Consider the following 26,175-nt stretch of genomic DNA (forward strand, 5'->3'; position numbering starts at 1 on the left):
ATGTCTAGTAGTCAGATAGTGAAATCAGCCAAATCTTGATCTGCTCGCTAATTAGGTCCCCATAAAATCTAAACTGCTCAAGAGTACACAGGTTTAATCCCAGGGGGTCTTTCAGAGCATATGTCCTTGCATGCACTTTGTTGCTGTCCTCTGTCAAGTGATACTATGTTTTTCTTGTAGCGTTGTGACCACAATTGCATACTCCAGATGCAACATCAATGGTGTGTTATATAGGCTAAGCATAATGATCCTTGATTTATATTCAGCAGTTTTAATTATATGACTTTTTAGTTACCCTTTTCTTTGATTCTGTATATTGTTTATATGATGACAATGTGCCAAAAGAAACCCAAAAATCATTTACGATGGTAGTTCCCTTTAGGGCAGTGTCTCCAATGACATTCCTTTTGCCCAAATGTAGCATTATGCACATTTCTACATTTAACTGCACCTTCCAAAGTGTCCAACTTTTTCCCCCAGTTACATCTGAGCTTTTGCTGCTTTAAGTGTCTGCCACTGCACCAATTTCAGTATCTGTAAATCTCAAAAGATTATTAACTTTGCCAGAATCTGTGTAATTAGCGTAAACCAGAAAAAGTAATGGTCCTAAGGGACTCCACTGATAACCACACTCCATGTGGAGCATTCTCCTCTTATCTGTACTCTTTGTCTCCCGTCTCCTTTATATGTTACTTATATAAAAGCTATACTGAATGCGGTTTACCTATATTTACATATCTTATGCACATGTACTTTGACAGCATGCCTATGTTAATCAAACAAAGGAAGCTCTGCAGTCTACTTGTGACTTTATATAAAAAAAAAAATATACATATCTTCCTAAAGACCATCAAAAAACAATCTTAAACAGAACTTTGCACAACATTTTGGCAAACTCTGTAGGACCTGCGGTTTAGTTGAAGGACATGTGTGACAGATTCACTGGCAGGATGACACTCAAACTCTTGCTGCATCCAAATGGTGCATCTTTTGCCTTTACACCTCATGCAGCTGCATTGATCTTTGCGTGTGACTGGATGTTTCTCATGGGAAGAGCTTCTGTTCTTTCTCTCTGATGTAGAACCCTAAGCAAAGTTCACCTCTGTTATACCACATCTTTATTTGAAAACTAACAGTGTCAGATCGGGGGAAGCGTGAATGTGTCAAAGAATAAAATAAAAAAATAAAAAAAACCCTTTACAATTACCATAAATTTTCAGCGACTGTTACAGACTAATCAAATGTAAGTTATTCAAGAATAGTAATAAGAGCAGCTCACTACGCAAAACAGTAAATGCAGGAGAGAACTGGAATCAAACCCACGATCTCTTGTTTAGACGGCAGTTCTTACCTCAGCACCAGCCAAGCAGTCGTGTTTGCATTGTACCCTAACCCAATTTTTTTTTCCTCAGTTATATTCTTGAATAAAAACGCACTTGTTTTGTTATACTTGTACCTTTTGTGAAAGTGTTTGATATTTGGACTTCAGTCTTCAAACATTATACACTTCATATCAACATCAGTACTATAACATGAAAAAAGGTTTGTTTTAGCTATATGTTCAACATTTCCTGCCTCGCATTTCCTGTCATTCAACATTTACCCAGATCATTGCAGACACAGAAGACACATGAAATGCAGGTGTTCCAAATAATGATATATTATTCACCCTATAAAATTCTAGACCTACCTCACACCCAGATAAACAGACCTGAATTGTGTTGGTATGGGGGGGATGGATAGCAGGCTGCTTGTGTTGATTGACACATTTGCAAAACAAAAATGTGGTTGAGAAGGTGTGAAGGAATTTAAGGTGGCCCAGGATTAAACTTTTTTGTAGGCTTTGGAGATTAGATTCTGGTGTTAACCAATACGAGATCCAGTCTTGTAGGTTACCTAGGATGCCTACAGCTTCAAGTTCTAGAATTTTTAGTGTGTCATGGTATCAAAGACTTTTGAAAGTCTTAAGTAAATTATGTTGCATGCTTGGATTGTGTCAAGAACTGCAGTTATCTGTTCTTTAATTTAAAATAAAAAAAGGTCTGTAAAGATGTCCCTTTCAAACCCCATACTAATTTGTTTAGGATGTTTTTATATGGGTACTAATTAAATTATAATTTTGATAATTTTGCATGGTACAGAAGACAATACAGTGAGGAACATAAGTATTTGAACACCCTGCGATTTCGCAAGTTCTCCCACTTAAGAAATCATAGAGGGGTCTGAAATTCACATTGTAGGTGCATTCCCACTGTGAGAGACAGAATGTAAAAAAAAATTCAGGAAATCACATTGTATGATTTGTACAGAATTTATTTGTATTGCACTGCTGCACATAAGTATTTGAACACCTGAGAAAATCAGTGTTAATATTTGGTATAGAAGCCTTTGTTTGCAATTACAGAGGTCAAACATTTCCCGTAGTTCTTGACCAGGTTTGCACACACTGCAACAGGGATTTTGGCCCACTCCTCCACACATATCTCCTCTAGATCTGTCAGGTTCCGGGGCTGGCGCTGAGCAACATGGAGTTTCAGCTCCCTCCAAAGATTTTTCGATTGGATTTAGGTCTGGAGACTGGCTAGGCCATTCCAGAACCTTGATATGCCTCTTCCGGAGCCACTCCTTGGTTATCCTGGCTGTGTGCTTCGGGTCATTGTCATGTTGGAAGACCCAGCCACGACCCATCTTCAGTGCTCTGACTGAGGGAAGGAGGTTGTTGCTCAAAATCTCACAATACACGGCCCCATTCATCCTCTCCTTAATACAGTGCAGTTGTCCTGTACCCTTTGCAGAAAAGCACCCCCAAAGCATGTTTCCACCCCCATGCTTCACAGTAGGGATGGTGTTCTTGGGATGCAACTCCTCCCGTTTCCTCCAAACATGGCGAGTGAAGTTTAGACCAAAAAGTTCTATTTTGGTCTCATCTGACCACATGACTTTCTCCCATGCCTCCTCTGGATCATCCAGATGGTCATTGGAAAACTTCAGACTGGCCTGGATATGTGATGACTTGAGCAGGGGAACCTTCCGTGCAATGCGTGATTTGAAACCATGACAGCATAGTGTTCTACTGACAGTGACCTTTGAAACTGTGGTCCCACAGTCCCACATGAAGCTCTCTTCATGTCATTGACCAGCTCCTCCCGTGTAGTTCTGGGCTGATTCCCCACCTTTCTTATCATATGGGATACCCCACGAGGCGAGATCTTGCATGGAGCCCCAGTCCGAGGGAGACTGACAGTCGTCTTTAGCCTCTTCCATTTTCTGACAATTGCACCAACAGTTGATCTATTTTCACCAAGCTGCTTGGCAATTGCTCCATAGCCCTTTCCAGCTTTGTGGAAGTCCACAATTTTGTTTCTGGTGTCTTTTGACAGCTCTGTGGTCTTGCCCATGGTAGTAGTTGGAGTCTGACTGACTGTGGGGTGGACAGATGTCTAAAGAGCTCAGACAGGTGCTACTAATTAAGATTACTAAGTGGAGTAGAGGGGGACTTCTTAAAGGCAGAGTAACAGGTCTTTGAGAGCCAGAATTCTTGCTGATTGCCAGGTGTTCAAATACTTATGTGCAGCAGTGCAATACAAATAAATTCTGTATAAATCATACAACAATGTGATTTCCTGATTTTTTTTTTTTTTTTAACATTCCGTCTCTCACAGTGGGAATGCACCTACAATGTGAATCTCAGATGCCTCCATGATTTCTATGAGGGAGAACTTGCAAAATCGCAGGGTGTTCAAATACTTATGTTCCTCACTGTACATATTGGTAATTATCAGGACCCATTTCATCTACCTTCTTGAAGACTGGAGTATAATTTGCATTTTTAGTCCTCAAGTACTTTTCCTACCTCAAGTAATTGATAAAATAGGCCTAATACAGGCTTACGGAGGACATCTTGCATTTCTTTTAATACAGTGGAGGAAATAATTATTTGACCCCTCACTGATTTTGTAAGTTTGTCCAATGACAAAGAAATGAAAAGTCTCAGAACAGTATCATTTCAATGGTAGGTTTATTTCAACAGTGGCAGATTGCACATCAAAAGGAAAATCGAAAAAATATCTTTAAATAAAAGATAGAAATTTATTTGCATTTCATTGAGGGAAATAAGTTTTTGAACCCCTACCAACCATTAAGAGTTCTGGCTCCCACAGAGTGGTTAGACACTTCTACTCAATTAGTCACCCTCATTAAGGACACCTGTCTTAACTAGTCACCTGTATAAAAGACACTTGTCCACAGAATCAATCAATCAAGCAGACTCCACACTCTACAACATGGGAAAGACCAAAGAGCTGTCCAAGGATGTCAGAGACAAAATTGTAGACCTGCACAAGGCTGGAATGGGCTACAAAACCATTAGCAAGAAGCTGGGAGAGAAAGTGACAACTGTTGGTGCGATTGTTCGAAAATGGAAGGAGCACAAATGACCATCAATCGACCTCGCTCTGGGGCTCCACGCAAGATCTCACCTCGTGGGGTGTCAATGGTTCTGAGAAAGGTGAAAAAGAATCCTAGAACTACACGGGAGGAGTTAGTTAATGACCTCAAATTAGCAGGGACCACAGTCACCAAGAAAACCATTGGAAACACATTACACCGCAATGGATTAAAATCCTGCAGGGCTCGCAAGGTCCCCCTGCTCAAGAAGACACATGTGCAGGCCCGTCTGAAGTTTGCCAATGAACACCTGAATGATTCAGAGTGACTGGGAGAAGGTGCTGTGGTCTGATGAGACCAAAATAGAGCGCTTTGGCATTAACTCAACTCGCTGTGTTTGCAGGAAGAAAAATGCTGCCTATGACCCCCAAAACACCGTCCCCACCGTCAAGCATGGGGGTGGAAACATTTTGCTTTGGGGGTGTTTTTCTGCTAAGGGCACAGGACAACTTAATCGCATTAACGGGAAAATGGACGGAGCCATGTATCGCGGAAATCCTGAGCGACAATCTCCTTCCCTCTGCCAGGAAACTGAAAATGGGTCGTGGATGGGTGTTCCAGCACGACAATGACCCAAAACATACAGCAAAGGCAACAAAGGAGTGGCTCAAGAAGAAGCACATTAAGGTCATGGAGTGGCCTAGTCAGTCTCCGGACCTTAATCCAATAGAAAACCTATGGAGGAGCTCAAGCTCAGAGTAGCACAGAGACAGCCTCGAAACCTTAGGGATTTAGAGATGATCTGCAAAGAGGAGTGGACCAACATTCCTCCTAAAATGTGCAAACTTGGTCATCAATTACAAGAAACGTTTGACCTCTGTGCTTGCAAACAAGGGTTTTTCCACTAAGTATTAAGTCTTTTTTTGTTAGAGGGTTCAAAACTTATTTCCCTCAATGAAATGCAAATCAATTTCTATCTTTTATTTAAAGTTATTTTTTCGATTTTCCTTTTGATGTGCAATCTGCCACTGTTGAAATAAACCTACCATTGAAATGATACTGTTCTGAGACTTTTCATTTCTTTGTCATTGGACAAACTTACAAAATCAGTGAGGGGTCAAATAATTATTTCCTCCACTGTACAATTTATAAAAACCTATCATGTCAAGGGGTTTTATTAGTCCGCAACATATTGAGGGCTTCAAGTATCTAACTCTTCTCTTTAAAAATCTACAAACTTGGAGCGTGTTTTTACTATGCACAATTGCAATAATTGGTTTTGTCTTCTCTGCAATTGATATCACTTTGTCTCCTGCAATGTGCTTTTAGCTTGCATCATTTATATGTTAGAATTAAGCTGCTTAATGCTGAATATACATAGTTTAGCCAGCCCTCCTGGATTTAAAAAAAATTACACTGCATTCAGAACTACTATGAACAAGCACCTATGTACATCTCAATTAAAGATAAATAAAAAAAAAATACATGTGTAATGAGCCTTAGAATGAATCTACATGCATAAATATTTACGTGATCACTTAAACTGAGTATAATCAAGCCAAGAAAGAAAATATTTTGAGGCTTCACGTATATTTGTAAATATACCTTACCTCATTCATATCTCATTATATTTAAACTTAAGAAGCGAGGACTTCATATCTTTTGCTTTTAAACTTTCAAATATAAAACTATTAAAAATGTTAATAGGCATTTTACTTTAAACAACTAATTTGGTACAGATAATCAATGCATGTCTGCATGTACAGACCAGATACAGCAGAGAATAAATCATGAGTCTCATAAACCATCAATTTAAACAAAGCCTAGACCAGAATCGAGTTTTAAAAGTATTGAGGAGTTTATACCAAATTTATTACAATATGGCATGTTTTTCAAGTTCGTGTTTATTGTTCATGCATATGTAAATAGCTAACTTTAAATATTATGTGTATATCTGTGGTAAGTTACTTTTGTCAGGTGGTACACAGAACTTTGAAATTTACTTTCCACAGAGACAAAACCACAATACTAACAAAACACTTTATTTAGATTCACAAAACTTGGTATTAACCCTGAATTTCAATTCTAATAAAGAGAGGGAAGGACACTATGGTTTTATAGTACTCTCCCACGATGGGTTATCAAACTAAATTTTGCTGAGGGGCAGAAGCATCACTTTATATACAAGACAAATTATACCAACAAACTACCACCCCAACATTCACTATGCAAACGCATACGGGCACCTGTTAGTCAGAATTATGTATTCTGCCTTATGTCTGTCTTAAAACTGCATTTTCTCTTTATCAGCTTTTCTTTTCTTAGACATTGCAACAGGTTAGGAAATATATGAACAGCCATGGAACCAAAATCAGCATAGAGTGGAAAACGTAACATCAGCTCCAGGGCCAGCTGTAACATTTTTGAGCCTTAGGCAAAACTGAAAATGCCCCCTAACCCCTTCCTCCCTTATTTTAGCAGTTGGTGTTGATATTGAGTAAATTATTTTAAACTTGTATTAGAATTTTAGAATTGAGCAAAGTTGTCTACAAGGCAAATATATAAATTTAACAATACAACTTAACAAGAAAGTTGATTTGATAGTAGATCTGTTTTACACATCTCCTCCTTGAACCGTCACCTTATCGTGGTGGAGGGGTTTGCGTGTCCCAATGATCCTAGGAGCTATGTTGTCCGGGGCTTTATGCCCCTGGTAGGGCCACCCAAGGCAAACTGGTCCTAGGTGAGGGATGAGACAAAGAGCGGTTCAATAAACCTCCAATGAAAATAAAACCTTGGACGACGTTTTCCCTTGCCGGACGCTGGTCACCGGGCCCCCTCTGGAGCCAGGCCTGGAGGTGGGGCTCGATGGCGAGCACCTGGTGGCCGGGCCTGCACCCATGGGGCTCGGCCGGGCACAGCCCGAAGAGGTAACGTGGGTCCTCCTCCCCATGGGCTCACCACCTATGGGAGGGGTCAAGGAGGTTGGGTGCAGTGTGAGTTGGGTGGTGGCCGAAGGCGGGGACCTTGGCGGTCTGATCCTCGGCTACAGAAACTGGCTCTTGGGACGTGGAATGTCACCTCTCTGAAGGGGAAGGAGCCTGAGCTAGTGCGCGAGGTCGAGAGGTTCCGGCTAGATATAGTCGGACTCACCTCGACGCACAGCTTGGACTCGGGAACCAATCTCCTTGAGAGGGACTGGACTCTCTACCACTCTGGAGTTGCCCCGGTGAGGCGCCGAGCAGGTGTGGGCATACTTATTGCCCCCACTGGAGCCTGTGCATTGGGGTTTACCCCGTGGGCGAGAGGGTGGCCTCCCTCCGCTTCGGGTGGGGAAGGGTCCTGACTGTTGTTTGTGCGTATGCCGAACAGCAGTTTGGAGTATCCACCCTTTTGGAGTCTCTGGAGGGTTGCTAGAGGGCATACCTTCTGGGGATTCCCTCGTTTTGCTGGGAGACTTCAATGCTCACGTGGGCAATGACAGTGAGACCTGGAAGGGCGTGATTGGGAGGAATGGCCCCGATCTGAACCCGGAGGTGTTTTGTTATGGACTTCTGTGCTCGCCACGGATTGTCCATAACGAACACCATGTTCAAGCATAAGGGTGTTCATATGTGCACTTGGCACCAGGACACCCTAGGCCTCAGGTCGATGATCGACTTTGTGGTCGTGTGTCGGACTTGCGCCATATGTCTTGGACACTGGGTGAAGAGAGGGGCGGAGCTGTCAACTGATCACCACCTGGTGGTGAGTTGGCCGATGGTGGGGAAGATGCCGGTCAGACCTGGTAGGCCCAAAGCGTGTTGTGAGGGTCTGCTGGGAGCGGCTGGCAGAGTCCCCTGTCAGAAACTCAACTTCAACCACGCCCCGAGGGAGGGGGGGACATTGAGTCCGAATGGGCCATGTTCCGTGCCTCTATTGTTGAGGCGGCTGACCGGAGCTGTGGCCGCAAGGTGGTCGGTGCCTGTCGTGGCGGCAATCACCAACCCGCTGGTGGACACCGCGTGAGGGATGCCGTCAAGCTGAAGAAGGAGTCCTATAGGACTTTTTGTCCTGTGGGTCTCTGGAGGCAGCTGATAGGTACCGCAGGCCAAGCGAACGCTGCTCGGTTGTTGCTGAGGCAAAACTCGGGCATGGGAGGAGTTTGGAGAGGCCATGGAGAACGACTTTGGACGGCTTCGAGGAGATTCTGGTCCACCGTCCGGCGCCTCAGGAGGGGAAGCAGTGCAGTGTCAACACCGTATATGGTGGGGATGGTGCGCTGCTGACCTCACTTCGGGACGCTAGGGTCGGTGGGAGGAGTACTTGAAGACCTCCTCAATCCCACTAACATGCCTTCCACGAGGAAGCAGAGCCTGGGGACTCTGAGGTGGGCTCTCCCATCTCTGGGACTGAAGTCACCGAGGTGGTCAAAAACTCCTTGGTGGCAGGGCCCCGGGTGGATGAGATACCGGAGTTCCTTAAGGCTCTGGATGTTGTAGGACTGTCTTGGTTGACACGCCTCTGCAACATCGCATGGACATCGGGACAGTGCCTCTGGATTGGCAGACCGGGGTGGTGGTCCCCTCTTTAAAAAGGGGACCGGAGGGTGTGTTCCAACTATAGAGGGATCACACTCCTCAGCCTCCCTGGAAAAGTCTATTCGGGGTTCTGGAGAGGAGGGTCCGCCGGATAGTGAACCTCGGATTCAGGAGGAACAGTGTGGTTTTAGTCCTGGTCGCGGAACAGTGGACCAGCTCTTCACCCTTAGCAGAGTCCTGGAGGGTGCATGGGAGTTTGCCCGACCGGTCTACATGTGTTTTGTGGACTTGGAAAAGGCATTAGACCGTGTCCCTCGGGAATCCTGTGGGGGTGCTCGGGAGTATGGGGTACCGGACCCCTGATAAGAGCTGTTCGGTCCTGTACAACCGTGTCAGAGCTTGGTCCGCATTGCCGGCAGTAAGTCGAGCCCGTTTCCAGTGAGAGTTGGACTCCGCCAGGGCTGCCCTTTGTCACCGATTCTGTTCATAACTTTTATGGACAGAATTTCTAGGCGCAGCCAGGGTGTTGAAGGGGTCCGGTTTGGTGGACTCAGGATTGGGTCACTGCTTTTTGCAGATGATGTTGTCCTGTTTGCTTCATCAGGCCGTGATCTTCAGCTCTCTCTGGATCGGTTCGCAGCTGAGTGTGAAGCGGCTGGGATGAGAATCAGCACCTCCAAATCCGAGCATGGTCCTCAGCCGGAAAAGGGTGGAGTGCCCTCTCAGGGTTGGGGGAGAGATCCTGCCCCAAGTGGAGGAGTTCAAGTATCTCGGGGTCTTGTTCACGAGTGAGGGAAGAATGGAGCGTGAGATCGACAGGCGGATCGGTGCGGCATCCGCAGTGATGCGGGCTCTGCATCGGTCTGTCGTGGTGAAAAGGAGCTGAGCCGTAAGGCAAAGCTCTCAATTTACCAGTCGATCTACGCTCCTACCCTCACCTATGGTCATGAGCTATGGGTAGTGACCGAAAGAACAAGATCGCGAATACAAGCGGCTGAAATGAGTTTCCTCCGCAGGGTGTCTGGGCTATCCCTTAAAGATAGGGTGAGAAGCTCAGTCATCCGGGAGGGGCTCAGAGTAGAGCCGCTGCTCCTTCGCATCGAGAGGAGTCAGATGAGGTGGCTCGGGCATCTGATCAGGATGCCTCCTGGACGCCTCCCTGGTGAGGTGTTCCGGGCACGTCCAACCGGGAGGAGGCCCGGGGAAGACCCAGGACACGCTGGAGGGACTATGTCTCCGGCTGGCCTGGGAACGCCTTTGGGATTCTCCCGGAAGAGCTGGAAGAAGTGGCCGGGGAGAGGGAAGTCTGGGCCTCTCTGCTTAAGCTGCTGCCCCCGCGACCCGACCTCGGATAAGCGGAAGAGGATGGATGGATGTTTTACACATAAAATACTAGTTTTTAAAAAGTAAATATGGTTAATGACAGGAGACACACGACAGCTACATTGTATGGTGGAGGTTTTCTAAAATTTTCACTATTGTCAAACTGTTCACATTAATACTAAGATAAAATAACAGGAAAAGAAAGCAGACATCATATATATTAAACACTCGGGAAATTTCTAAGGTTGTAAAAGTGCATATATACCAGTTCAGGGATTAGGCACAATTCCAAACTTAAAGAGTATTTTTACTCCTAATATTTTCTGGATTCATAACAGGAACATAAATTATAGTTCTAAAACCACTGTACCCACAAAATAAAGGAACAGAAAAAAAACCTATGTATCCAAAATCTGCACCAAGACAATGGTGAAATAAAAATGGAAAAGAGGATAGAACACAGTTTTACAAAAAGAGGAACAGGGTGCCCTATTCATCATAAAGTCGAGCAAGGGCAGTAATCTTGACAGAGGTTAAAACAGGTCACTAAAGCAAAGTACATCCATTTACATCTGCATTATTACATACATCATGATCGATAATATGCAACTATGCTGGTGATCAAGCACAAAATCCAAATTCAGAGCTGATCAGAAACAGACTGCATTCACGTTTCACATGACAAGGAAAATAAATGCATCTTCTAACAAAAATACACCAATCAAGTCTGAAGAAAACAACTGTGTAGGGTGACAGCGGCAGTCAGGTAAAGCTATGTACGGACAGTTGCAAAGCATGGACTCCTGTGCACCTTTAAGATGTGAATGCAGCAGTATATGGGATGTTGACCTACAATTTCATTAATGAGACTGTCTTCTTCAGCATCTTGTTAAAACACTAAAGTTCTTTATGGCAGTGTAGCTTGTCATTTTCTTTCCACTTTTCTTGTGGGTCAGTATGAGTGGAATGCTTTCTGTCTAACTACGGGTTAGTGGATGCAGTGCGATGTTCTTTGCACTTGTAACCACAACAGAAACATTTTAATGCCACATATACAGGTCAATTACAGATAAAATCTATACAGTATATGAAATGCACATTTCAGTAAGATGTCACATTCATGTAACATTTTCTAAATATTGATAATGAGAGCTGTATTAAAAAGATCCAAAAGTCAGATTCATCCCATAGTCTGAGTTGGATACCACTGTTCTACATGAAAGCTGATGCAGAATAAAACATCCTCACTTACATTTATTTAAAATTAAAAAAAAAAATTATTGCATGCATTTTGATGAAAAATATGCTTACATTATTTAATGAGTAGGATGTCTATAGTCACAAAAGAGTTGTCTCATTTAAATTTGAATCCCTTTTTTGAATGGTGGTTAATAGTTGATTCTGCTAAATACCCTGGGGAAAAAATAGTTAGGTGCAAATGCTGAAACACCATTTGGATTGAACAACATTCTGATGCCATGTTTTAAAATCAGGATACAGTTTATTAAAATAAGTTAAATGTTTATATTATATAATGCTTAACAAATGCAAGCTTCTTGTACAAATTAAAATGATCTTAAATTCCTTAAAACAATGTTGAACAACTCTCAATCTACTGTAACAACTATTACACAACTAGGTAAAATGCTACACAGCATGTTCATGCTGCACACCTTTGTGAGAAAAAGGGATCTTCTGATGACTGAAGACAATGCTTTCTTCTCCAGCTCAAAAAAACCTGCTATTTTCATTGGCAAGAACGAACTTTGGAGTTGAAGGTTTACAGCTTGTAACTAGCAGAAAACAATCACTTTTCAGCAAGAGTAAAAATAGTATATTTTACTAGTACACTGACCAATAACAGAAAATAAACATTTGTTAAAACCACCATATTCAGAAAAAGCCGCAGCGTACTTTGTAGTATCTTTACTTGTCTTAGTTTCTTGTCGACTCCGGTCTATGCAAACTTTATAGAGTTTGGTTGGAGCAGTGACAATTTTAGTATTTGATTTTTACTAAGAAATTTGGCAAATTTACTACAACTTATTTGCTATATTAGTTTATTAAATTATGTGTAACTTCTAATCACAGGTTAAAACTAGCCTTATATATGGCTTCAGAAAATCGCCACCTTACTATTAATAACAATAATCAGTAATCTAAGAAATCAGAGGTTTCCATAACTCAAGAACTAAAACTTTAGGTTATACCTCATATAGTGGGAAGTCTGAAAATAGACTGTTTAAAGAAATGGTAAAACAGTTTGCTTAAAGTGGCATTAAGTGTAAAAACAAACATATACAATAATTATCATCAATACTCCTTGCTTGGAGTTATCAACAATCACTTTTAATTGGTTTATTATCTTCATTTACATTACTGCTGCTAGCCTAGAAAGCAACAAGATGCTTTCTTGGGGAACCATAAGCATTTTCCTTTAAATACAACTACAAAATGACACCATACTTGACAACCCATTCATGAAACAACTTTGCTCTTTAAGCATAATGGGTATGCCGGAAATTACAGCACTATTACACTTAACTACAAAAATTAGTTGCAATTTTATACATCAAAAACATAAAACAATTAACATTTATTGTACATAAAAGCAGTAATTAGATTAACATAACATTTATTTTCATTCAGACTCTATAAAACTAACAGTTAATTTTCACTGAAGCACCAAGACTGGAACTAGATTAAAGCAAGAAAGTGTTTTTCTAGTACCTGAAAGACTAAATCACTTCCCCAAAAAAAAAAAAAAACCTCAAAAACAAAAAACAAAACACAGCAGTAGGGCTGGGCCATATTATACCTTTCACGGTAATACCGGAACAATGTTAGGCAATGATAAGAAAATGAAATATCGCGATAGAATATGGGTAAAACGCGCATGCGCAGTGCCTTTGTTTTCATACGCACATGGCGGGGACAGAGAATGAGAAGGGCGAAAGCGGATCGTTGAATGAAACAGATGAACCAGAACTGGTTTGTAAAAATGGTGCAACTTCAGTGGTGTGGAACTGGTTTGGTTTTCGCCCGTCAGATACCCAACAAAGCATAATTTTTTGTAGAACATGCAAGCGGGCCGTCGTGGCGAAGGGAGGAAACACCACAAACCTATTTCATCATTTGAAGCAGAAGCACTTGGAGTACAACAAAGCTGTTAAAGCACGTGAAGAGGTGTCCGCTTCAGCTAGCGTGGTGGTGAGACCAAAGAAGCTGACTCAACAAACAATCGGCATAGCTTTAAATAGCTGCACGCCTTGGGACAAAAGTAGCAAACGCTGGGGGGAACTAACTAATGCAGTGACGCATTGTTTAGCCAGGGATATGATGCCCATTCAGAGCGTGGAAAGAGAAGGTTTCACAAAGATGCTTGAAACGTTCGATCCACGCTACAAACTGCCCACCAAGAAATATTTCTCTAAAGTCGCCTAATCGCCTTGCCTGCTTTATATGAAGAGGTCCGTACTGAGGTGTCAAATGCATCATCTTCGGTGGAGTTTTTTGCGTCCACCACGGACATGTAGTCAAGCCGAACATCAGACCCCTATATGAGCCTCACAATACACTACGTGGACAAAGACTAGAAGCTACAAAACAAGTGCCATGAAACAAGTCCAGACCCGAGGACCATACAGGGGAAAATATAGCCAAAGGCTTAAAAGAGTTCCTCAGCTCTTGGAATCTTCAGGAGGAAAACAAGTGTGTGTGATGACCGACAACGGGGCCAACGTTGTGAAAGCCGTTGCACTCAACAACTGGACCAGACTTTCATGCTTCGGAACTTGCCTGCAAATTGCAGTAGGTAAGTTAATTTTAACGCATTGTTCTCCCTAACGTCTTTTAGCCGGGCGCTCCGCCTGGCTAATTTAGTTCAGCGCCGGGCTGCCCTCTCGCATAACATTGTGAGATGACAACCGCAGATCTGCAGAGATGGCAAGGGACGAGCGGTCGGGTGGGCGGACAAATACTGCTACAACTAATAGCAGGTGTCAAGGCAGAGCAGAGTTCACAAGCAAAGACTATAGAGAGGTGGGGTTTCGAGAGCGGGCTGTACATGGTAATAGCGGGGGTGTAGCAGCTTAATACAGTTGCAAGGAGTATGGAGAGGAGGGCGGACAAGAGGGGGCTGTACATGCTAATAACGGGAGCTAAGCGGCAATTTACAAGCAAAGAGGATGTGGAGGTGGGCGGGCAAGAGGAGGTCTGATAAAATAAAAAAGTCTAGTGAAACCAGCCTGTCAGATATCAGAAAAAAGGAGTCAGGAAGTGACCTCTCTGTTCTCAGCGTCAGCGCAGTCCGTATAGTGCGGCTGAGCGTACAGCAGCTCTCTTCTTGTAAAGTACACAGCAAACCAATATATACACATACAGTTGTTTAAGCATTAGGTGTGTTCTGTGTGCAAAAATCCTTGTAGCAATCACTGTGGTTCCTGTTTAAAGTGACCCCATCTGCCGTTCTTATATTTGCTCATATTTGGACCTGCGTCCATATTGAAAAAGGTGTGCAGAAACCCTTGCATCACACACTGTGTCCTGTGCAAAAGTTTTGTCACTGAAGTGCTGAGGGTTTTGTATGGAAGCGTATTAGGGCCACGGTGAAGAAAAAAAATATGGACAAAGTGAAGAAAAAAAAATATGTCGAGAATAAAGTTGAGATGTTGACTTTATTCTCGACATTTCCACTTTAATCTTAACGCTTATGATGAGAATAAAGTCGACATGTTGCTACATAATTTATGAATGTAAGATGAAGTTTAGTTTATGATGTTCTACTTTAATGACAAACTACGAGAATAAAGTCAACATGTCGAATTTAATCTCGAGATAAACGGTGAGAATAAAGTGGAAATGTCGAAAGAGGAAATGTCGAGAATGCATACCTGCCGTAGTGCAAGTGTGAATTGAATATCCAACAGGCTCTCCCTTTCCCACTCAAAAGTCTTAATGTTGGTAAAAATGCACATTACACCTCTGAAAGAATAATGCAAGAGCTGCTGGATGTCATAGCATCAGAAATAAAATCTAACATACTGAAAAATATACACACAGAAAAGTTTTTAAGTATTTTGTGTGATGAAGCCACAGATATCTCAGATGTAAAACAATTAATTATTTACATTAAAAGTTTGCCAGGTCAATAAAGAGGTCAGAGTTAGTTTTGTATCAACCCGCAATATGATTGACTGCATAGTGGAGACTATAACCAACACACTGAGTGAGACTATGGACACTCTAGGCTTGAATTTTATGTTATGTTTTATGTTGCAAAGCAACTCTTTTTAAGTTTTGTGGATATTATACATGGTTATGCTCATGATACGTCAGCCCATTTCCACTGGAAATGCCTTTTGGTTAAACTGTCAGCAAGGAATTTGTATTTGCACTGTTACATTTTTATATAGCTTTAATGCACATAAAAAGCGCTGTTTTTTTAAGTGAAAATAAATTGAAGGGTTTTTGTTGCACTAATAAAGTTGTGGAGTTGTAAAGTATTTTGTCTCACATCAATCATATTGTCAGTTATATCCTTATCGCAAATGTTCAAATATATATCGTGATAAATATTTTTGCCCATATTGCCCTGCCCTACACAGCAGGAATGCTGCTGAATATAAATACCACATAAATTATGATAAAATGGCCAACCAATGCATTAACAGATCTAACTGAGGTTGAAGTAAGATATTTGGCAAAAAGACGAATGTTAATTTTTCAACACCAGTGCCCGATGCCTGCTAAGATAGCAATCCAGCATTTTCCAGATTAGGTATAGGGGACAGACAATTTACATAATTCACACAATGCTTCAAATTCATGTTCAACTTATCAGGACCATTTTAATATTGTAAAAAACAATGTAAGTGATAGGACAAAAAAAATTCTAAAAAAAACTATAATTACTTTTAAAACATGGACTCAGTTTTAGCTGTTTCATCATGTGGTGGCTGCATCGACATGCCGTACCAGTGCATGCTCCCCAACCTGACTAAGTTTTGTTTGCACTTCAATTTAAGCAAATGCTATCTTTCATTTCCATTGTTATCCTTAGACGCAATTTAATGGTAATTATTCATATTCCGCAACCTACACTGCTCAAAAGGAGAATCTATATATATAATTCACTAAGGCAAAACACCCATGGAAAGCACGCTGGAAGGGGCGTGGATTCAATAAGCCGCCGACAAGACAAACACCTATGCCGCACTCAGGAAGGAGCCACGCCCACCAACTCCAAGACCATTGGATACGACAACTCGCAGAGCCACGCCCACCAACTCGGACGCGACGACACAGAAAAACCGGCATCATTTATATTCGCCTGTCGTAGAGGTCACATGCACTTCCGAGCCACGTTGACTGTTCATAGAGGTATGTTTCTCATTTAGGTGAACCGCCATATGCAGTGTGTAAAACGGTTTACGAGGGGTATCCCATGGGATCCTTAAAACGATCCTTTACAACTGAGGTTAAAACACAATGAAGTAAGCAGTCTTTAAAAACGAGTTACGAAGCACGACCGCGTGCACCATAGCAAACGGTTTTACATGCTACATACAGCAATTTGCATCCGCGACAAACATGCGTCTTCTTAGATGCTCCTGCAGGAACACAGAAGACATTTCCACCGGCCCGCGTCTACCCTCGCTCTCTAGACATTAACACTTACTGCCCATGTGCCCGGACGCAAAAACTCACCGACCACCCAGTTAGTCCCTTTCGTCTGTGCTAGGAGTCCACATGCACGCCTGAGCCACATTGACTTTTCATTATTCTTTTCGGTTTCTACACCCGACCGCGTCCACCATGAAAAACCATGCGAAAGGAACAACGAAGCCCCACCTCGCTACTAACGTGGTCGGGTGTCTTGGTGGATTATATATAGAAAATCAGCCACAACCACACAGAGCAATGAAAAGTCTACGCGAGTCACAAGTGCATCTGGCCTGTGCAAAGACGACAACTACTCAAGTACCGAGTTGGAGGTGGGCACATGAGCAGGCAGTGCATACTGAACGAGAAATTCAGTCACAGACGATTGTATGTTGGTTCGTTCCGTGCATTGTTACAATGTTGCTTTTCTTGCTGATTTATTACATTACCGATTTTTGAAATGTTAATTTTCTCCCTGTGCTTAAAAATCATTAAAAAACCGGCCTGATTATGCGGCGTAAGGTACGGCGCGGGTTGGCTAGTTTATAAGATTCAGGCAAGAGCAAAACAGACAAGATATCAACAAAAGTCATGCATCTAGTAATGCTTATATCCCGAGTTGCTAGTTAAAAACAGATAATCTTCCCTTACTCTTAAAGTACAAAATGGGAAAATGGCTCTTGGAAGGAACTAGGTCCATCATGTGGCAAATTCATACTTACACAAACAAATGTGAGAGTTAAACTGGATGATCCAGTAAACCAGACAAAATTCATTTGATAAGGATTTTGAGAGAAAGGTTTTACATATAAACACAAAAGAAGCAAAAACATGTTTAAATAGACTTTTAAAGGTAACGTCCATATGCACTAACCAACCACTTTATTAAGTACAGTACACCTTGCTAGTACCGGGTTTAAACAAGGTGCTAGAAACATTCTTCAGAATTAAGGTCCATTTTGACAAGACAGCATCATGAAGTTTCTACAGATTTGTCAGCTACATCTCTCTCTGAATCTCCCGTACCACCACATCCCAAAGGTGCTCTTTTGGGTTGAACCTTGTTGACTACGGAGGCCATTTCAGTACAGCAAACTCATTGTCATGTTCAAGAAAGCAGTTTGAGATTATCTGAGCTTTGTGACATGGCATATTATCCTGCAGGTAGTAGTCAGCAGAAAACGGGTACACTGTAGCCATAAGGGCATGAACATGGTCAGTGCCAATATTCAGTTAGGCGGTGGCATTTAAAAAGATGCTCAGTTTGGTAGTAAGGGGCCCAAAGTGCGCAGAGAAAATATCCCCCACACTATTACACCACCACCAACCATTCCAGGTTGTTGACAAATTCTGTCTCTACCATCCAAATGTCGCAGCAGAAATCAAGACCAGGCAATATTTTTCCAATCTTCAATTGGCCAATTTTGGTAAATCCGTGTAAACTGTAGCCTCAGTAGCCTGTTCTCAGCTGACAGGAGTGGCACCCAGTGTGGTCTCCTGCTGCTCTAGCACATCTACTTCAAGGGTTCATATGCAGTGCATTCAAAGATACTCTTCTAAATATCTAGGTTGTAGAGAATGCTTATTTTAGCCTGTCAGCTCGAACCAGCCTGGCCATTCTCCTCTGACCTCTGGCATCAACAAGACATCTTTACCAAGAGAATTGTCACTCACTGCATATTTTCCCTTTTTCTGACTATTCTCTGCAAACTCTAGAGATGGCTGTATGTGAACATTCCAGTAGGTCAACAGTTTTTGAAATACTCACACCAACCCATCTGGTACTAACAACTCTGCTATCTATGCTCAAAGTGAATTAAATTGCCTTTCATCCCCATTCTGATACTCGGTTTGAAATTTAGCAGGTAGTCTTGACTATGTCTACATACCTAAATGCATCAAGTTGCTGCCATGCAACTGGCGGATTAGTTATTTGCATTAACAACCAGCTGAACTAGCGTACCTAATAAATTTGCCAGTGAGTATACGGACCTAATAAATAATCTGTCCAAAGTATATTTCTAAAAAAAAATAAATAAATAAATAAATGTTTAAAAACTGGTAAAACACTGCTTATATTAAACACATAGACCCTTAAGATCCTAAAGCTTAAAGTGGCATAGTGTTCTCAAACAAGCCATATTCACCCATTTGGACCTAGCTAAAATTAAGCCAATGTCACATTGCACAACTTCTAGTCATAAGATATGTGGCATGACTTGCTGACTGTAGCCAATTATCTAATTGCTGGACAATAGAAATTCACTTGACTGAAAATTGCTGGGTATGTCAAATTTACCAACTGGGAACTCAATTCTAACACAGTTGTGCATGCCCCTTTTCAGACAAACAACAGTGTGCTGCCTGGAGTGTGCACGGTACAAAGGGTTGACAAGTACAAGGAGTTCAGTCTCAATTTTGACACCAAATTCTGTCATGGGTATGTCACAAAAGGCAACTGGCCTTCACAGATGATCACCTCTGACTTCTCCAACTTAAGATAATGAAAGTGAAGGCTACAACTGAAAATTGATAGAAAAGTCATCTAATGTGACATAGCCATTAGTAAGCAATTAGAGTAAGGTCACATTTTCTGTATATAAGAAGTATAGGGGTCATTAGCTAGGCTATGAAGCAACTGTGAAAATGAAGTCTAAAATGTATACCAGAGAAGAAAGAGACAAAAAGTGATAGAGAAGACTAAGTTGGGATAATGGTTTAAAATAAATAAACCACAAAGTGCATAGATCATCCACTCAGGACTATTAGATTCACCATTAGGCAGAGGAATGTGTACAGGTAGCTGTCCATCAAAATTTACCATTGAAGCAAGACAGACTGGTAAAAGCAGCATCAATAGAAGCCAGACATCAATTTGAAGGAACTGCAGAAGTCAACTGATGAAACTATTATACATTGCACAAGCCCATAAAAAGGTATGTCTGGACTTTGCCATAACGCATTACAGTTTTACAAACAGAGGAAATCGAGACAGAGCTTTCTAGATAAAATTTCTTGCTATGTACTGTTCAGACACATGTCCCATGCCTCAATAGACAAGTTCCCTACAGTGTAGTATGATAGTGACAGCATGATGTTGTTAGGACATTTTTCATCTTCAGTGTTGTTAACGGCCTTCAATTTTGACTTCATTCTCTCTTTTGCTACTACCTCCAGCTGCTTTAGAGTCTACTCTGCTCTCTCTTATATGACTCAACTGTGTAACAAGACCAGCATGGCTTATTATTGTGGACCACCTTTTTAGAGAAACGGTTTAAAGGAAACAAAGATCTATTTAAGCTGGACTTTGGTAGTTAAATATAAAGTATTAACCGTTTCTTACCTAAGAAGCAAAAAGCACTCTGGGATTCTTTAGTATTTCTGAATCAAAGCAATGATATTTCTCCATATCAGCAGGTTTGTCTCCTACGATTTAGTATAAATTCAGCTTTTCAGCTATGAATGCCCTATATAATGTAAAAATGCTGTGCAAGCAGACAAAAAAGATTTATCCCCCCAAATCTATTGATGGGTTATATAGTGAGTTTTAAAGAATTCACCCCAAGTGTATGTACTAGGTATTAGATACCACAAATAAAGAATACAGGTGTTTAGGACCTCACAGACAGATAAACTAATCTGTCTGATGTCTCCTCTTTTATACATCATGATAACAGAATCGGGTTGGAGAGGTAGGGGAGTGGGATAACTGCGGCAAAGATTGCAGCTGAAATCATTATACCTGTTAACACTTTAAATAGCACTAGCAATGTCAGGCTGCATGTAAGTGGTAAATTTGACATGCCCTGCAATTATCATTTTTGTAAATTGACTTGATCAGCAAATTGTAGTTGGCATGTCATATATCCAACAAATCATTTAATGATGATATTGGCTTTTTAAAGCAAAGACTACAGATACTAGCTTTATGGAGCAAAATGTCTATATGCCTTCCATTGACAAGCCTTCACACCGAGCACATGAAGAGTTGTGTCTGCTTTCACGTCAAAATGATGTTCACACTAAGTGCTGTCCACCAAGCAATCACTGCAGTACAGAGAAACAAATCAAACTTTTAAAAATAAAACTTGTGCTCATTTACACTCTTACTTTTGAAAAAAGGGCGGTCTTAATTATTTAGTAAAAACTTCCTGCACACCGAGAGTAGTCTCTCTTTAAATTCCTTTCAAAATAAAATGAGTGAAGCTGAGAAGAAAAATGTGTAAGCTGCACACAATAATACATCATCAAAAGTTTGGAAGTGGTAAATCAGACCAAACAAAGAAACCCAGTATGCACGACATGCCACTGCCAAGTACATAAAGAAATTGGTAAAATAAATCTATCCCACTACCTCAAATGATGCTATCCAATCCAATCTGAAGATTGCCAGAAAGAATGCTCTTCTTATGTGGCTAGCAAGAAGTGGTGCTGTACCTAGACAGCAGTTTATTGTATTAACATTTGAAGCCATGACTGCATGAAACACAGGATCAAAAAGACATTGAGATTTCACGGATGCAGTCATCAAATTCATGGTAAAAGACATTTCAGCAAGTGGTGTCGAAAAAGATAGCTTCAAGAAAATTTTGAAATTCCTGGCTGAAAATATTTCCCACTGTGCTGCTGCAATTTTACGATGAATTTTGAGTGAAGTTGGAGGATGTGTTGAAAGATGCAAGATATTTTGTCACTACCACAGATTTATGGTTGAGTCGGACATCTGAGACATGCATAACCCTTACCATATATTACACTGATGCAGAATGAAATTTAAAAAGCAAATACACAACATGCAAATTTTCTGGAGAATCACAAGGCAGCAACCATCTCAATGGTGCTTGAGGACGCCCTACAATCCTGGGGGCTTACAGAGGACCACCAGGTCTGTATATGAATAGCGGAGCGAACGCTGTCAAGAAATGTCACTAAAAAAATGGATTTGCCAGTAGTGCTCCAGACACCGGCTGCACTTAGACTGGTAAGTGAATAAACATACATATTAAATAAATTGTATGTCAGTTGGTCTCCGTCTACAACCAAAGATGGTCCAATTACACTGGATGGCCCTCCGACACAGACATTCTGATGGTTGGTGAGACTCCGGAGCCTGAGTAAAATACATGGTTCTTAATGATTGTACATAGTTTGAAAGTAATAAAATTCAGTTAACCAAATCATCATAAAAGCATGAGAGAACGATGCATTGCATAGGAGAAGAAAAACAATTATGCGTTCGTAAGAGACTGAAAGATTTATATTTTGCATATTTTATTTGGCACCTAAACCAAACACTACTGGCTCCTAATTTTTTTCTTTTGGTAGCACAGTGTTAGAAATGAGATGTGATCCCACTATCTCAGGGTTTGACTTCAAAAATTTTTGCCAATACACCACATTGACTCTAAACTGTGTAGTACTGTTCAATACTTACTACTATAACTAATGCTGCTGCCAGAATCCTGTTTTTCCAAGGAGATAGAAAAAGTGCTGACCACTTTCTAAAACGCATTTGTCCTCTTCCAGCTCTCACTATAAAGAGAACAAAACCTTAATGTATAATCATGTACTTGCACTATTACATACATTGTTAATTTGAGCTACTGCAGGTTAGTACAATTATTTCTTTGAAAACTTTTCAGAGTTTAAGGAAATTCTGCATGTAGTAGTATTAAGATACTGTATATACTTTTTAAAAACAAATATGAAGTTCTATATTTTGATAAACAGAAATTGAGCAATACTGTACAAATTGTTTTTTTTGGCCATTAAACCCAATATCGAATAAAAAAATGTGCATCTTAGGTGTGCAGTAATACTCAGCACAAGTGTCATTAGTAGCCATTAAGTATTACTCTTTAGCTTTATCTGCACTAATGACACAAATATAGCAAATGTTAAAAATCTTACAGAGGGAGTCTCTGACAAACCATATTTTAAAATTATGTTTTTAAAAAAACAATTGAAGGGTCTGTTAAAATGAAATATCCTGGATTATTGTGGAACTCACAAATTAAATAGCACAAATATAATAATGTTTAAATTTTTGTTTTAAGTAGGTAGTATTTTTCAGTTGCTGGAGGAAAAATGTCAAATAATAAATCTGGAAGGTAAAGATGGCGAGATAAATGAGGTAGTCCATGTTGATATAATCCTTTATAAAGCCTATGCTGAAATCACCACATTTGTTGTTACACTGGAGTGGACCCCCATATCCATTACATATTAAAACTCAAGCCCTGCATTGTATTTTGATGTTTATGAATGCAAATACTAATTAAAGTAAATGATAGCTGGGTAACTTCTTGATTGGTACACCAGTAAAGGTGCATCTTAATAAATTAGAATATCATCAAAAAGTGGCTTATAGCCAAGGAAAACCCAAAACTCACTCTCTCAGAAAATTAGAATACTGTGAAAAAGTTCAATATTGTAGACTCATGGTGTCATACGCCACTCAGCTAATTAGCCCAAAACACCTGCAAAGGTGTCCTGAGCCTTTAAATGGTCTCTCAATCTGGTTCAGTAGGCCACAAAATCATGGGGAAGACTACTGACTTGACAGTTGTCCAGATGACAGTCACTGACACCCTTCACAAGGATGGTAAGCCACAAAAGGTCATTGCTAAAGAAGATGGCTGTTCACAGAGTGTTATATTAATATTCATGGAAAGCTGAGTAGAACAAAAAAATGTGGCAGAAAAAGGTGCACAAGAAACAGGGATAACCACAGCCTTGAGAGGACTGTGAAGCACAGCCCATTCAAGAATGGGGGGACATGGCCTACAACTGTCTCATTCCAAGTGTCAAGCCACTCCTGATCCAGAGACAATGTCAGAAGCATTTTTCCTGGGCTAAGGAGAACACTGACTGGGCTGTTGCTCAGTGGGTCAAAGTCCTCTTTTCAGATTAAAGTAAATTTTGCATTTCATTTGGAAATCAAGATCCCAGAGTCTGGAGGAAGAGTCCAAGTTGCTGGAGGTCCAGTGTGAAGTTTCCACAGTCAGTGATGATTTGGGGAGCCATGTCATCTGCTGGTGTGGGTCCACCATGTTTTATCAAATTTAAAGTCAGCGCAGCCGTCTACCAGGAAATTTTAGAGCACTTCATGCTTCCTTCTGCTGACAAACTTTACGGAGATGCCGATTTCATTTTCCAGCAGGACTTGGCACCTGCACACACTGCCAAAAGTACCAATACCTGGTTTATTGAGCATGGTATCACTGTGCTTGATTGGCCAGCAAACTTGCCTGACCTAAACCCCACAGAGAATCTATGGGGTATTGTCAAGAGGAAGAAGAGACATCAGACCCAACAATGCAGACGAGATGAAGGCCGCTATCAAAGCATCCTGGGCTTCCATAATACCTCAGCAGTGCCACAGGCTGACTGCTTCCATGCCATGCTGCATTGATGCAGTAATTCATGCAAAAGGAGCCCTGACCAAGTATTGAGTGCGTATATGAACATGCTTTTCAGTAGGAGAACATTAATGTATTATTTTTTTTTTATTGGTCTAATATTCTAATTTTCTGAGATACTGAATTTTGAGTTCTTATTACATGTAAGCCATAATCGGCAAAATAAAAAGAAATAAACACTTGAAAAATATCACTGTGTGTAATGGATCTAATAATAAATAAACAATTAACGTTTTGATGATACTCTAATTTACTGAGATGCAACTGTATTTTGAAGCTCCTGTTACTCCTGTGGCTTGGCTTTGGGCAAGTTATGTGGAGTAGTGAGTAGTATCAGATTACCCAACTACATCCAAAAAATTAAGAAACACAAGCTTAACTGCAGAATCGAGGACACAACAATATCCAGTCAACCTTTACAAAATGCAATTTTGTCAGTATACCATAGACTGTAAACGAAAAGATACTTGCAATGACCACATCAAATCTAAAACCCATATTAAGAACACAGAAAAATTAAGATAAATAAGTGTTTCCCTTCAGGTAACAATAGAAACAAAATCATCAGATGCAAGACACAAGTTTGTGGAGGACTTTGTGTCCATGTGTGGGGTAGTCAGACATAACCCTTGAAAAAATATGTCCTTTCTACCAGAAAACGAGAGCAGTCTTCATCAAACTAATTTGCCCCATGTCTTTCAACAACATACGGACACTGTTCTTGGAATGATTTGTGGCAATAAAAAAAAAGTTGTAGCTGCTGAAAGTACTGATAGCCAAGACCACAGCCTTCTCAGGGGTTCTGCCTAACAGTGTGTATTCAATCTTCTTGTGTAATGTCATTAGTTTGGTGGGAGAGACCAGACGGCACTATAAATACTTCAGGGAGGATATAGTGATGTCGGTGAAGTCTGCCTTTAAGAAGCCTGGCAGGAAAAGGAGATGGGAAACTTTAATGTCACTGATAAGAATGTGCCGACCAACAACCAATGTGAAGACTCAATTGCTTCAAAATTATTTGGGGAGGTGCTGAATGGAGTTCTCCATGAAGTCACAATCACACGTGATTATGGAAGTATCCAATACATCTAAGCACATTATTCCACGTGGGTCTGGGGATTTGCAGGGGTGAGTGGAAAGCTATTGTTTACTTCTGGTACCAATCATCTCAAAATGGTGCTGAAACTGAACAGTTTTAAATTGGTTTTTTTTTCTATGTACATTAAAGAACCATTAACAACAAATCAAATTATATATATATATATATATATATATATATATTTAACAGTTGTTATAAAAGTAAAACTGAATAATCTGGACTCTGCAGCTGCATGAATAAAAGGTAAAGTAAGACTGGAAATAGCCCAAAAGTAGATATATATTTTGTACCTAATACTTCTATAAAAAATTTGGTTGACCTAAGTAAAAGCATACTCAGGTTATCGTGTTTACACACACACACACACACACACACACTCTTCCAAAAATGGTATTTTTGGACTTAGGGAGGTCTAAAACGTCGAGATTCATCAAAATCAAAAATTTCCCTATACTTCCTATACGAGAAAGCAAAAAAGGGAAGAGCAAGCTCTTTGTCCTTAGGAAATAGGAAACTGCATTCCTTTAATGTGGGAAGCAACATCATTCACATCTTGGATCTTTAGAAATGTATAAAAAAATAAAATAAAAACATTGACAGAAGTATTCAGACACGTTTGAGACACCTGAAATCTGGCTCAGGTGCACTTCATTCTATTGATCATAGCTTTGGTGTTTCTATACCCAGTTTGCAGGATATCTCTGCTAAATTCAACAGGTTAGATGGGATTAGGAAAGGCACTCTAGTCTAAATGACCCACAGC

At 40.8% G+C, this 26,175-nt stretch overlaps 1 protein-coding gene across 6 annotated transcripts in view; it reads right to left on the bottom strand.

Moving 5' to 3' along the window:
* huwe1 (HECT, UBA and WWE domain containing E3 ubiquitin protein ligase 1) overlaps positions 1-26,175 on the bottom strand; it is a 362,527-nt gene that overhangs the window by 309,239 nt on the left and 27,113 nt on the right. Inside the window, exon 1 of one of the 6 annotated variants that reach the window (XM_039775717.1) lies at positions 22,327-22,424. The exons of the other annotated variants lie outside the window; for them this stretch is intronic. The gene's annotated coding sequence lies outside the window, so the exon portion shown is untranslated. Of the gene's footprint in view, positions 1-22,326; positions 22,425-26,175 lie in introns of those variants that run through there. 6 annotated transcript variants of the gene reach the window in all.

The sequence above is a fragment of the Polypterus senegalus genome, chromosome 13 (genome assembly GCF_016835505.1).
Source record: "Polypterus senegalus isolate Bchr_013 chromosome 13, ASM1683550v1, whole genome shotgun sequence".
NCBI classification, from domain to species: domain Eukaryota; kingdom Metazoa; phylum Chordata; class Cladistia; order Polypteriformes; family Polypteridae; genus Polypterus; species Polypterus senegalus.